Source organism: Eleutherodactylus coqui, chromosome 5 (assembly GCF_035609145.1).
Source record: "Eleutherodactylus coqui strain aEleCoq1 chromosome 5, aEleCoq1.hap1, whole genome shotgun sequence".
Taxonomy (NCBI): Eukaryota; Metazoa; Chordata; class Amphibia; order Anura; family Eleutherodactylidae; genus Eleutherodactylus; species Eleutherodactylus coqui.
In genome coordinates, this window is record NC_089841.1 from 216,762,685 (window position 1) to 216,776,141 (window position 13,457).

The 13,457-nt window shown below is 43.6% G+C and overlaps 1 protein-coding gene across 1 annotated transcript in view; it reads left to right on the forward strand.

Moving 5' to 3' along the window:
- Positions 1–13,457, forward strand: part of DMRT1 (doublesex and mab-3 related transcription factor 1) — an 85,842-nt gene that overhangs the window by 28,130 nt on the left and 44,255 nt on the right. The window lies entirely within an intron of this gene.

Here is a 13,457-nt window from a genome sequence, read left to right on the forward strand (position 1 = left end):
CAAATTTAGGCTCCTCTTAGTCTGGACTTAAAAGCTAATTACATTTTCCATTTGATATACTATACATCCAATCCTACCCAGGAAATGCTTACATTTTGAACTCTGATTCATCCATTTGTTTTTCATGATTAAAGATGTTAGTTTGAGCAATGCTGATGTTAATAAACATTAATTACAATATAGTATAGTGAATGTGTTCCCTGTAGAAGGAGGTTGCACATGTCTGAAGATATATGCAGTATTTGGATTGTGCACAGTAAACACCATAGGAGGACTGGCTGAAATATTGCTTGTGAAGTTGGCCATAGATGGAAAGTGCATTTCTTCTTTTTTTTTGTTTAAGAACTGCCATCAAGGAAGAGATGTACATAAAAAGATTTGTGATACAAATTATTTTTTACCATGGAAAATTATTATTTGAATCATCAGAAATATTGTGCATTTTGACCCCTAAACTAAAACTTACTACTTATACCAATAAAAATTCAGAATTTGTAGTAAATGAACTCTAGGTATTTCAACCAATGGAGCAGATTTCAAGGGTCGCTGTACGTATAAGGCATTTCCCTTTAAAAGTTTGATATCGTCCAATCCATGCTCATTAGCTTATAGTGTCAGACATATTTTGTCTGAATGAAAGGCATATTTCAGATCTTATGTAATCGAGTATGCTGATTTCAAAAGTCAAGACAAAAAATTCTACGAAAACCGGACCACCTCCCTATTTACACTTGAAAAAACCAAATAATCATATTTGTATCAATAATTTTCATATTTTATATATTTATTTTATTTATGTTGTTTATTTATTTTATGCCCAAAATAAAAGAAAACATGTATTTTGTATTTATTAAAACCAAAATACATGAAACATCATAGCCATATTATTTGTTATTTATAGTTCTGTACGTACAGCACAAAAAAAAAAATTGCAATCTTTACAACATTAAAGTATACTCATTATCCTACTCAATTTTTTCTTATATACTATTTAGGAGACGGATAGTTAAAGTCTTTTTTTGTATCGAAACATGACAGTGAATTTTTACTTTTTTCCGGTCATTTAGGCAGTGTTCCAGTTTTCTGAGAATTTTTTGTCTTGACTTTTGAAATCAGCATACTCGATTTACATAGAACCTGAAATGTGCCTTCCATTCAGAGAAAAAAGGTCTCCTACACTACAGGCTAATGCTCAGTGTCAGAACGAGTAGGGAATTTTGAAACTCTGTTGTCAACTTATTTGTACATTTGCAGAAGGAATAACAGAGGAACATCACAATGCAAAGTTCCAAGATGCCCTGCAATTGTTATTTTATGGGCAAGGCAAGTATTTATTTACTAAGGCTGGATTCACACAGGCGTATATTGTCCGTGTTTTCACGCCCGGCCGATATACGCTGCCCCTCTGATGCATTTGTTTACAATGCATCAGTGCAGTTGCACATGGGTGTATTTTCGCGGCCTAAAAGCGCCCGGCTGGCCAAGATTGCATTTCGGACAGGTGGTTTTATGCCGCTGACAGCATAAACTCCTATGGGAGCCTATGACAGCTGCCGTAGAGGTGACTGCTAAACTCCCACCCCCTTCCCTCCTCCTCTCCGGCTGTAATAGGAGGGGGCTGGATGGGGGGGGGCTAAGCTAAGCCCCACCTTGGCCCGCCCCCTCCCATTGCCGACAAGGGGCGGAGAGGCGGCAGGAGCTTAGCACACTAGCTCCGTCCCGCCGCTCCCCCTGCAGAAAGCTGGCGAGTGGGAGAACAGCTTAGCAAAGCTAAACTGTCTCTCCCCCCCCCCCGCCTGATGGCATTGCAAGCTTGGCATATATGCGCCGGGCCCGTGCTGTCTGAATGGGCACACAAACGTTAGATTTGTGCTCCTGTTAATGCGTTTTTATGACACACATAAAAAAAACGCCTACGGCTGTGTACATGCGCCCTAAAACAAACCTAGCAGAGGAATTGTTTAGCCCTTGTTAACAATCATCAGGATATGTTCACTCTATATAGAAATCATATAATACACAAATAAAATATTTGTCCTTTTGTTGTAATTAATGTAATATTGCTGAATTACCATTTGTGATTGTATTCTTATTTATTTTAATTTTTAATGTACCACAGAATATGATTGTAATGTGCACAGTGTGTATGCATGGCTCTTACATACATGTGGTGTACCTTAACATCGATTATAAGGCCAGTTTCATAGGAGCATATTATGGGTGTACTTACCTACCCATAATACAGATTAGTGTCTCGGCCAGACCGTGGGTCTACTGACCCGAATTTTGAGCATCATAAGGATAAACCCACGATCAGGCCAGAACACTCATCCGTATTATAGGCACATAAATGCACCCGTAATATGCTTGCGTGAAAGTCGCCTAAATGTGATTTATATACTGGTGTTTATTTTATTTACATGCTAAACAGGAGCATGGAAAAGAAAGAGAAGCCATATTTTATTAGATTTTCAGCCTGAATGGCTGCCTTGAGAACATTTAGGTTAGAGCAACCTTGAACAATGGCTTTTTTCTAAAAAGCCATCTGCTTTATAACTATTATGGCTGAAAGATTATCTTGGATAGAGAGGTGAGTGGTGTGTGTGTGTGTACGTGTGTGTGTGTGTGTGTGTACGTGTGTGTGTGTGTGTGTACGTGTGTGTGTGTACGTGTGTGTGTGTGTGTACGTGTGTGTGTGTGTGTGTACGTGTGTGTGTGTGTGTACGTGTGTGTGTGTGTGTGTACGTGTACGTGTGTGTGTGTGTGTGTGTGTGTGTGTGTGTACGTGTGTGTGTGTGTACGTGTGTGTGTGTACGTGTGTACGTGTGTGTACACACAGGGGGAAGTTTTCTAAGGACTGTGCACCAGAATTTTGTCTTTAAAAAGTTGCATATTTTTACACAAGCTGTACTTGTGTAAAAAGTTACAACTTTTTGTCCTTTTTACATGGTTCTCACCACTTTTTTAAAAAGTGGATGCAGCTTATTAGAAGTGGATTGGAGCATCCATTGCTTGACGAATTTACTATAACTTAAACCTGAAGGTGGCAGAGGGTATGGCACAAAGCCTGACTTTCTAGTGCACAAACATCAGAAATTGTGGAAACCATTTGCGGGAGATCGCGGATATAATGGTTTGTCGCTCGGATGCACTGCAGATCATTCGTGCAGAAAAGAAATCCGCAACCCCACCTCCGAGCCCTTTACCCACCTCCCTAATTGATTTTAACATTCAAATCAGCAGTGCATCTGCAATTGTATTTGTGTACTTGGATCATCCGTACACATTGACTTCTATTGAATTCATCCGCATGAAATCTGCACTGAAATGGAGCATGCTGTGACTTGTTATCCGCACCAAATGGTCCACAAGTCAAATCTGCATGCTTAAATTCAGTTGCGGATGCCAATGCTTCCCTATGGGCACTTTGAATGCGGATCTTCCGCGCGGGTGACCCATGCGGATTCCGCAAATCAAATCAACCTGTGGACATTGGGCCTTAGAGGAGTATTCTGAATTAAGACCAGCGTATAAAACACAGTACATTTTCCCATGTTAGTTAATCTTCTATGCTTGACCATATTGCTGAAATAAGAGAAAGTTATAGCACAGCATATCTCAGTGCTCTTTCACACGAGCGTATATGGTTTTTACGGCCAGATGATATACGCTACGATCTGATGCATTGGATTCTAATGCATCAGATCACATGGCCGTAAAAGTGACCCGGCTGGGCCAATATGGCGCTGTGCGCTTTCACGCTGGGCCAAAAAGATAGTCCTGGAACTATCTTTCTCTCCGGAATATGTCGGCCACTGCATGGCCTCCTATGGGAGCCAATGACAGAGACCGGAGAAGGAAGGGGGGAGGGAGTTTTCTCGCAGCAATACCACGATTTTGTGACGCTACAAAGACTCGCAGTTATAAGCCCTACCCCGAAAATAAACCCTAGCTGCAGAATTTTTTTTTTTAAATATGCATACATCACCTAGAAACGCTGTTCAGGTCGGCTTCTCGGTCCCCGGCACTGGTCTTCAGCATCACTTCTGGACGGGGATTGGCAAATCCCCATACTAATGCCCAATTCACACAGGATGATCTGCACAAGCGGGTGACGTCACCGCTAGTTGTTTGCGCTCTTCTAATGTGTTTTAGACAGGCAGATCACCACGGACTATTGCTCACCTCTTACTGACTTCTCGCTCAGCGCCTCACATCCTACGTGAAGTACTGAGCGGGGGACAGTTAGACGCAGCGAGAAGTAAGCGATCAGCGATGATTCGTACGCCAATTGAAAGTGAACAATAACAAAACAGTAAACAAATAGTTGACGATGGCTTTGCATTCAGACATGATGATTATCGTGTATTTTTGTTTGTTTGAACGGGTTTTGCACGATAATTGTCCCCTGTAAACGGCCCTTAGACAGCGTAAACTTCATCCAAGCCGTCTAATTAAACAGTATTTATAAATCTGCCGCTAGTCACAATTTTGGCGCAACGTGGCCTGGCCAACCTACTGAAGAAACACTTTTAGGAATCTACACATTTTTTGGAACGTTTCCACATTTGGAGATAGAACACCATGTAGCGGGTTTCTTCTTGTTTTATAGTAGTCTGCTCATAGGGGGATTGTGTGATTGCCTGTATGGACATCTACAACGCTCCAGCAGTGCTTCTCCCTTGTCTTTTCAGGCTTTCCAAAATCCCAAAGCCCGTCTTGTCCACGTGCCATGAACAAGCGGATAAGAAGTGCTGTGAATCGCTCGGTGTTTCCTCTAATGAGCTGTGCCGTTGACACCCTCTCTCCCTACTCCCATATCGCTTCCGCAGCGTATATGGTTTTTACGGCCGGATGATATCAGATCACATGGCCGTAAAAGTGCCCGGCTGGGCCAATATGGCGCTGTGCGCTTTCACGCTGGGCCAAAAAGATAGTCCTGGAACTATCTTTCTCTCCGGAATATGTCGGCCACTGCATGGCCTCCTATGGGAACCAATGACAGCGACCGGAGAAGGAAGGGGGGAGGGAGTTTAGCAGCGTGACTGCTAAACTCCCTCCCTCTTTTCTCCTCCCCTCTGGCTGTTTGCAATGGGAGTGGGCGGGATGGGCAGGGCTAAGGTCTGCTCACTCCCCCCCCCCCCTTCCATTGCTGGCTGCGGACAAGGGGAGGAGCCGGTACTTAGTTCTGCCCCTACCATCTCCCATTGCAAACAGCTGGAGGGTAGGAGAGAGGAGGTTAGCCGTAAGGGGGAGGGAAGGAGAGGCTATGGCATTGTGGCCGCAGCGTAGACGTATACGTGCCGGGACCCATGCCGATTGAACAGGCACACAAACGTTATATTTGTGCGCCCGTTCGCGTGTTTTTATGGCGCTGGTCGACGCATATAAATAACGCCTAAGGCCGTGGGAAAGAGGCCTCATAAGCAGGACAACTGGTAATCTGAAGTAATAATATACTCACTAATGCTTTTGGCTAAACCATATGCACGAACCATATGTATGACGTCACCGCTGAGTTGCTAGCGCTCATGTAGAGCATTTAGACAGGCAGAGTATCACTGCTGGGTATCATTCACGCCTCGCTGAGGAGCGCTTACATGCAGAAAGAAGTGAGGGATCCAGCAATTATTTTTATGATGATTGAAAGTGATTTTTGTGGCAGATTTCAAGTGGAAAATTCCACGGCAAATTCTGCCGTGTGAACATACCGTAATGGTGACTTCATATTTGCGATTAAAAACGTGCAATGCCAGAGTGAGTGAAAACAAAGAATTATGAAACCAATGATTTTTAATGGTTTCATTCCCATTTGCAATGTTTTCTCTCATGTGGTGTGGTGATAAAAAAAAAACCGCAGCATGTCCTCTCTTTCTGCATTCTGCGTTTTTTGTTTTTTTCCTATTGGCCATGTTTCCCTATGGAGCCTCCTTTTTATCGCATCACAACGCACGAACATAGAAATCTTGTATAACAAATCTGTAATAAAAATTGTTTAAAAAAAAAAAAATTCACAGGTGCTACATCTTGGACTTTGCGGTTTCACCGTGGATTTCAGTCTAGCTTAATTTTCTATGCAGAATTTTTCTTACATTTTCACTGCATTTTCAATATCTCATCCACATGCCTTGTACGGTTACTTGCTGAGGATTTGCAAAGTGGAATCTGCAGAGTTTGGACCCCACAAATCGCAAAGCTTACAAGTCTTAGCATGTGCGAATGTTCACAGAGCTCCAGTTTTTACACCCCCATCCCCGCACTGAGGTCAACAAATACTCCCCAAAAAAGTGTTGGCACTTTTTATCACTGGAGTGTTTGCAGCGAGCATGGGAGGAGGAGGGATACCTAGTTTTATTGCACCATGTGACCATCCCAACGAGCCCTCCGTAATTACCCCTGTTTTGAGAAATACCACACGGTTTTAAATTATTACTTTTATTTAAGATTTAGATTGCCAAAAAGTGGTGGGGGGGATATTATTTTTAGGGAGTCGTTTTTTTTTTTTGCACAAGTGTGCAATAGGGGCCTGGAATTTATTCAGTTGTACCCTGAAATCCAATGGGCGTTCCCTCCATTGCAGGCCTAGCCATGTGTCCTGTAAGCAGATTAGGGCCACAGCGGGTGTGTTTCTGAACACGGGACAAACGGGTATTTATTTTGGGGTGCAAATCCTCATTTTCTTGTGCACTATAGAACAACAAATTGTCTTTAAAATGACATATTTTCAAAAATATGAAATTTTATTTTATCTCCTCTAATTGCATTTACTCCTGAAAAAAATTTAAGGGTCAAAATACTCTTGACACCCCTCAGTGAGTATATTAAGGGATGCATTTTTTTTTTAATGGGGTCATTTGTGGGGGTATCTATCATTCTGACACCTATGAGCCATTGCAATCTTGGTTTGGTGCAGGAAAACAAAGTGTTCCTCCAAATGTTAACAATTAATGTTAAATTTGTACGTCTCCTAAATGGTTTAAAAAAAACTAAAGTTTTTCAAATGTTCTTCCAGAATAAAGTAAAAAGGTGGAAATATATATCTTATCATAAACTTGTACAGCATGTTCGCACATATTTGATATATTGCAGTTGAAAATGTGAAAAAATTCTATCGGTCTGTTTGTACCACCTAAATGAAGTACAACATGTGGCGAAAAAACTGTGTCAGACTTACTTCGATAATCAAAACCTTACAGAGTTTTTCTATGTTAACGTGACACGTGTCAGATTTCCAAAATTTGGCCCGGTCATTAAGGCGCAAACAGGCTTTGTCATTAAATTAAAAAAATCTGCAGTGAACTAACATCAGTCTATACAGGATTCTAAATCATCATACAGAGAAATGGCTTCTGACTGGTACATCTGTGCTGCTTCTTCATCCATTTCAATGCTGCACAACTGTCTATGCAGGATAAATTGAATCAGAGCTTTTGCCCTGGGTGCTACTATTTTGCTTTTTTCTCCACCCTGCTTTTGGATGGAGCACAGCCAGCTGCTGGCACAGATGCTGCTGGCAACAAGGAACAGGCAGAGCATGTTTTCTGCACTCAAGAGCATACTCGGAATGCAATGAGGAATACGCCTTTAGACAGCTTTCTTAAGAGCGTGGTGCTGGGCTTTTCCATGGCCTACCCTATACCAAGTGATCCTGTACCTCACTTTACTGCAGCAATGACGCAGGTACCCGCAGCTCTTATGCAATTTTAATTATGTATGGATTACGGGTTGGATGCCTCCATTGACATTAATGGAGGTTGTCCGTGCGGATTCCGTGGTAAAATAGAGCATGCTGTGATATTTCCTCTGCTAGCAGATTACGCAATTTGTATCTACGGGTTGGAAGGATAATGTATGCCTTTCAATGCTCTACATTTTACCACGGAAGGTCCGCGCGGACGTCGGGCATGGAATCTGCAATTCAAATCCGCTTGTGTGAGCCCGGCCTTTGGGTAATATGCTCTGTCCAGTTAGTCTAAAACAGAAAAAGTTTGAGTGAATCGGCTGATTTCTCTGGCAGAGGGATACATGCGAGTGAAGCTGCTTAGGCTTCTTTTAGACAGGCAGTCATTAAAGGGGTTGTCTCGCGCCGAAACGTTTTGTTTTTTTCCCCCCATAGGCCCCCTGTTCGGCACAGGACAACCCCAAAGGATGTGTTAAAAAAAAATTTTTTTATTACTTACCCGAATCCCCGCTCTGCGACGTTTTCCTTCTTCTTCCTTCACCAAGATGGCCGCCGGGATCTTCACCCACGATGCACCGCGGGTCCTTTCCCATGGTGCACCGTGGGCTCTGTGCGGTCCATTGCCGATTCCAGCCTCCTGATTGGCTGGAATCGGCACACGTGATGGGGCGGAGCTACGAGGACCAGCTCTCCGGCACGAGCAGCCCCATTCACCAGGAAGAAGACCGGACTGCGCAAGCATGTCTAAAAACGCCAGAAGAAAGCGAAATTAGACGGATCCATGGAGACGTGGACGCTAGCAACGGAGCAGGTTAGTGAATAACTTCTGTATGGCTCATATTTAATGCACGATGTAACTTACAAAGTGCATTAATATGGCCATACAGAAGTGTAAACCCCACTTGCTGCCGCGAGACAACCGCTTTAAAGGGGTTGTCTCGCGAAATCAAGTGGGGTTATACACTTCTGTATGGCCATATTAATGCACTTTGTAATATACATCGTGCATTAAATATGAGCCATACAGAAGTTATTCACTTACCTGCTCCGTTGCTAGCGTCCCCGTCGCCATGATTCCGTCTAATTTCGGTGTCTTCTTGCTTTTTTAGACGCGCTTGCGCAGATGGGTCTTCTCCCTTCGGCTCCGCTCGGCAGCATCTGCGTTTTGGCTCCGCCCCCTGTACGCGTCATCGCGTAGCTCCGCCCCATGACGTGTGCCGGTTCCAGCCTCCTGATTGGCTGGAATCGGCACGTGACGGGGGCGGAGCTTCGCGATGACACATACAAGGGGGCGGAGCCAAAACGCAGATGCTGCCGAAGGGAGAAGACCCATCTGCGCAAGCGCGTCTAAAAAAGCAAGAAGACACCGAAATTAGACGGAATCATGGCGACGGGGACGCTAGCAACGGAGCAGGTAAGTGAATAACTTCTGTATGGCTCATATTTAATGCACGATGTATATTACAAAGTGCATTAATATGGCCATACAGAAGTGTATAACCCCACTTGCTGCCGCGAGACAACCCCTTTAAAGCTCCCGATCGTTCCAACAATTATCGCTCCTGTTCTTTAACACAGCAATCGTTTAGTGAATGAAGGCGTAGCGGGTGGAGATCGCTTCTGGCCAATTAGTAAACGGGCAGTTGTTCATAGATGAAAGACGGTCTGCTTACGTAGGCCGATTGTTATTCGATTTTTATGCCTACCTAAATTGAATGACAAAGAATAAGTGAATGAATTAGCCTTTGTCGTTCGTTGCCGGCAGCATTTACACTGAGCAATTATAGTTCAGTTTCGCTCAATCCAGTGATTAACTGCATGATAATTGTTCCGTATAAAAGGGCTCTTAGTTCTTTAATCTGGACAGACTTTAATAAACACCCCCTTCACTCACAGAACGTCCTGTTACAGTCCCCACCATCACTGCTGCATGGAACAACCACCAGCTCGCAGGAAAGGCCTCGTACACCTACAACAATTGTCCAAAAACTGTGCGTCCTGGCTTCTCTGTTATCGGCCAGTTCAGATGACTAAAGGTCAATGTGTGACCAGCAGCCAAAGTCTCTGACAGGAGATGGGGCACAGTATTGAACCTGGGAAGAGATTCATGCCTCGGATGTTGGAAGCTGCTCTGATAGCATAAAGAGGCAGCAAGATTTTTAAGGAAGCATTTAAACAGTTAAATACATATCCTAACATATGCAATAATGACCCTTTAGTTGATCATTGGATATCAGGGTACTTTTGAGTCCATATATGAATATAAGCACTAAATATCAGGTAGTTTTCCTCAAATTGGCTAGGAATATATCTGGAACACTTTACTTGCTGACTGATGCAGTCATTACTACCCAAAACTAAGTTATTGGCCCGTTTAACATGAGCTAATCTAGACAAGTGTCCTGGCCTGAATGTGGATCTACTGACTCCAGCTCAGAGCATCATGGATCCCTGGTCAGTAGACCCGCCATCAGGTCGGGATAATCTTGTGTTAAAGGTAAAGTCCCCTGGTGCAAGTACAGAGTCATGACCGACTCCTAGGGTGATGTCACATTGTGACGTTTTCTTGGCAGACTGTTTTTGCGGGGTGGTTTGCCATTGCCTTCTCCAGTCATCTTTTACTCCCCAGCAATCTGGGTACTCATTTTGCCGACCACGGCAAATTCTGCAGCATTTCCACATCCAAAACATAGTCAAATATGCACTATTGGTACGGATTTGGATGTGAACTCGGCTGCGTACCCGCATTTTATTTCAGAAGATGCAGCGCGCACCTCCGAATTTTTTAGACTGTCGGCGCACTCCTTCACTCGGCTCCCTGGCGGCCTGTACTGAGCGCGGCATCACTGGTCAAGTGATGTGAAAGTGCCATCATCTCACCAACAGCGGTGTGCTCAGTACAGGCCGCCGGGTACCGGGTGAAGGAGTGGAGCAGTTCTGCCCCTTATAAACATAGCCTGAGGCGAACCTCACACAGGCGAGCGCAATATGGGCCTGTGAATCACGGCCCCATATTGTGCTCCCCACCATGTGAATTCGCTGCAGATGCCAGGCGTTTATGTCAAAACAGCCTCACATCATTTTGGGGATGTGGGATCCTCCGCCACCGCTGTCATGGCCCAATTTAAAAGAATGGCGTTCATATTTGTGCATCTCGCAAAGCACAAGTCTCGCACGATCTTCTCGCTCGCGTGAAGGCAGCCTGAGAGTGCATTCACATGGGAGATTTTTCTCTCAGAACATCAGTCAGACAAAAGTCGCTGCATGTGTTATTTTTGGGCAATTCTTGTTTGAGAATCACCCATTATTTTCTATGGCAGGCAAAAAGAAAAAAATCGCATTGCACTCACATGTAAATGTAAGTCCCACGCGACTGCGATTCAGATTTTTCTATTGTTACTATTGAAAAACCATGCGATTTTCATGCGTGTGAAAATCGCAGGTTCAGCGATGTGATGAGTTTTTCTCTTAAAACACATTGCAATCAGAGGTTAAAGAGTGCGATATCTATCCAAGTTTCTCAGACCTTACCTTAGGGCGTATTCAGACGGGCGTATATTGGTCGAGTTTTCACGCTTAGCCGATATATGCTGCCACTCTCTGCAAGGGGAGGAGGTGGGACGGGAGCTAGTGAACTAAGCTCCCGCCCCCTCTCTGCCCCTCGCTCCTGTTTGCAAGTTCCACCCCCTCCCATTGCAAATAGTGGAGAGGAGGCGGGAGCTCAGTGCACTAGCTCGAGTCCCACCGTATCTCCTTGCAGAGAGGGGCAGCATATATCGGCCGGATGTGAAAACGCAACCGATATACGCCCGTGGGAATAAGCCCTTATGGACAAATTTGCACCTCTTCTATCTTTTGAGCAGACTCCTTGTATTGGCTTCAAAATTTCAAAAATACTGAGAAAAATACTGTAATCTGAAAGCGGCATAATGTCAAAATTTGCGCCTTATTCTATTTTTTGAGTTACTCCTGGTTTTAGCTTACAAATACAGATGCAAAATATTGGCCAGAACACTGCCATCTGAATCGGGTCGTAGGGCTTATTCAGATGACCGTATATCTGCCAGGTATTCACGCCGGCCAATATACGACGTCCCTCTCTGCAGGTGGAGGATGCTGGAAGAGCTGGGAGCAGTGCAATGAGCTCCCGCCCCCTCTCCGCCTCCTCCACCCCCTGCACTATTTGCAATGAGAGGAGGCGGGGCGAGGGCAGAGCTACGTTCCCGCGAGTTGCCCTCCCATTGCAAATAGTGCCAGAGGGCTGGAGCTCAGTGCACTGCTCCCGACTCTTCCAGCCTCCTCCCCTTTTCAGAGAGGGATGCTGTATATCACCCGTGGGGTGGCTTGATAGGCTGCCTGTCAAATGCAGTATGATATAATGCAGTAGCATTACATCATACTGCAGGAGTGATCAAAGCATCGCTAGTTGTGGCCCCCACTAGGGACTAAAAGAAGTTGTAAAAATAAAAGCAATAAAGTTTAATAAAAGTAAATAAAAGTAAAAAAAAACCAAAAACCCTTTTGCCATATTTGCCCAAAAAAACGAAATAATAAAGCTGCGTCTGTAAAAGTCCGATCCATCAAAGTAATGCATTATTTACCCCACACTGTAAATGTTGTCCAAAAATAAAATAAAAACCGCCAGAAATGCGCTCTTTTGGTCACCCTATTTGCAAAAAAAAATGTAATAAAACGTAATCTAAAAGTTGTTTGTATTCAAACATGGTACCAACGGAAACGACAGAACATACCGGACAAAATGAGCCCTCACATAACTATATCAACGTAAAAATAAAAAGTTATTGTGCGCAGAAGATGGAGACAGAAATAAAAAAAAAAAAAATGATATATCTTTAAAAAAAAATACAAGTAGTACAGCAAAAGAACCTATATACATTTGGTATCGTTGTAATCTTACTGACCTATAGAATAAAGAAGTTATTGAGCCATTTTTGCTGCGGTTTGCGCATCATAGAAACAGGAGGCACTGAAGGATGGCGGAATGTCGTTTTTTTTTCCCATCTCTCTCCACTTAGAGTTTTTAAAAAGTTTTTCAATACATTATATGGAACATTAAATGGCACCATTGAAAAATAGAACTCGTCCCGCAAACAACAAGCCCTCATACAGCGACGTCGATGGATAAATAAAGGAGTTACGATTTTTTTTAAAAGGGAGGAGGAAAAAACAAAAATAGAAAAAAGCTCCGTCACTAAGGGGTTAAGTCCATCTTCACAGAGGCAGTAAACTCTGCGGCAATTTTGCAGCATTCTAGGCCCCTCCTACACAGGCTGTTTTTTACAGCATTTACTTGTGTGTGCATACACCCTTAGAGCTCCTTCATATATACGCGCGCAATATGCAGTGAATAGAACCCATTGATTCCAAGGGGGTCATCCACACATCCTTCTTTTAGTTTGAAAAGAAATATAGTATGCTGTACTTTTGTGCGCATTTACGCACCAAAGTACCCCATAGAAGTCTATGGTGCAGTGGCATATGCAAATGAATGTGCAATATGCGAGGAGATGCCAATACACTGCACAATTCTGTTGGAAAAAGAACACATATGAAACTCATTTGGCTAAATAACCATTTAAATTGGGACGTAGTTGTGTCCAGCATGCAAATAAACATATATTGCATGCAGAAAAAGTACAGCAGAATATGCTGATATAGACACAAAAAAGCCTAATTCAGGCCGCAAACACATTGCACTGAGCTGAGTGTGGTTGCTCATATGCTCGTGTGAAGCCAGCCTTAGGATACATTAGGG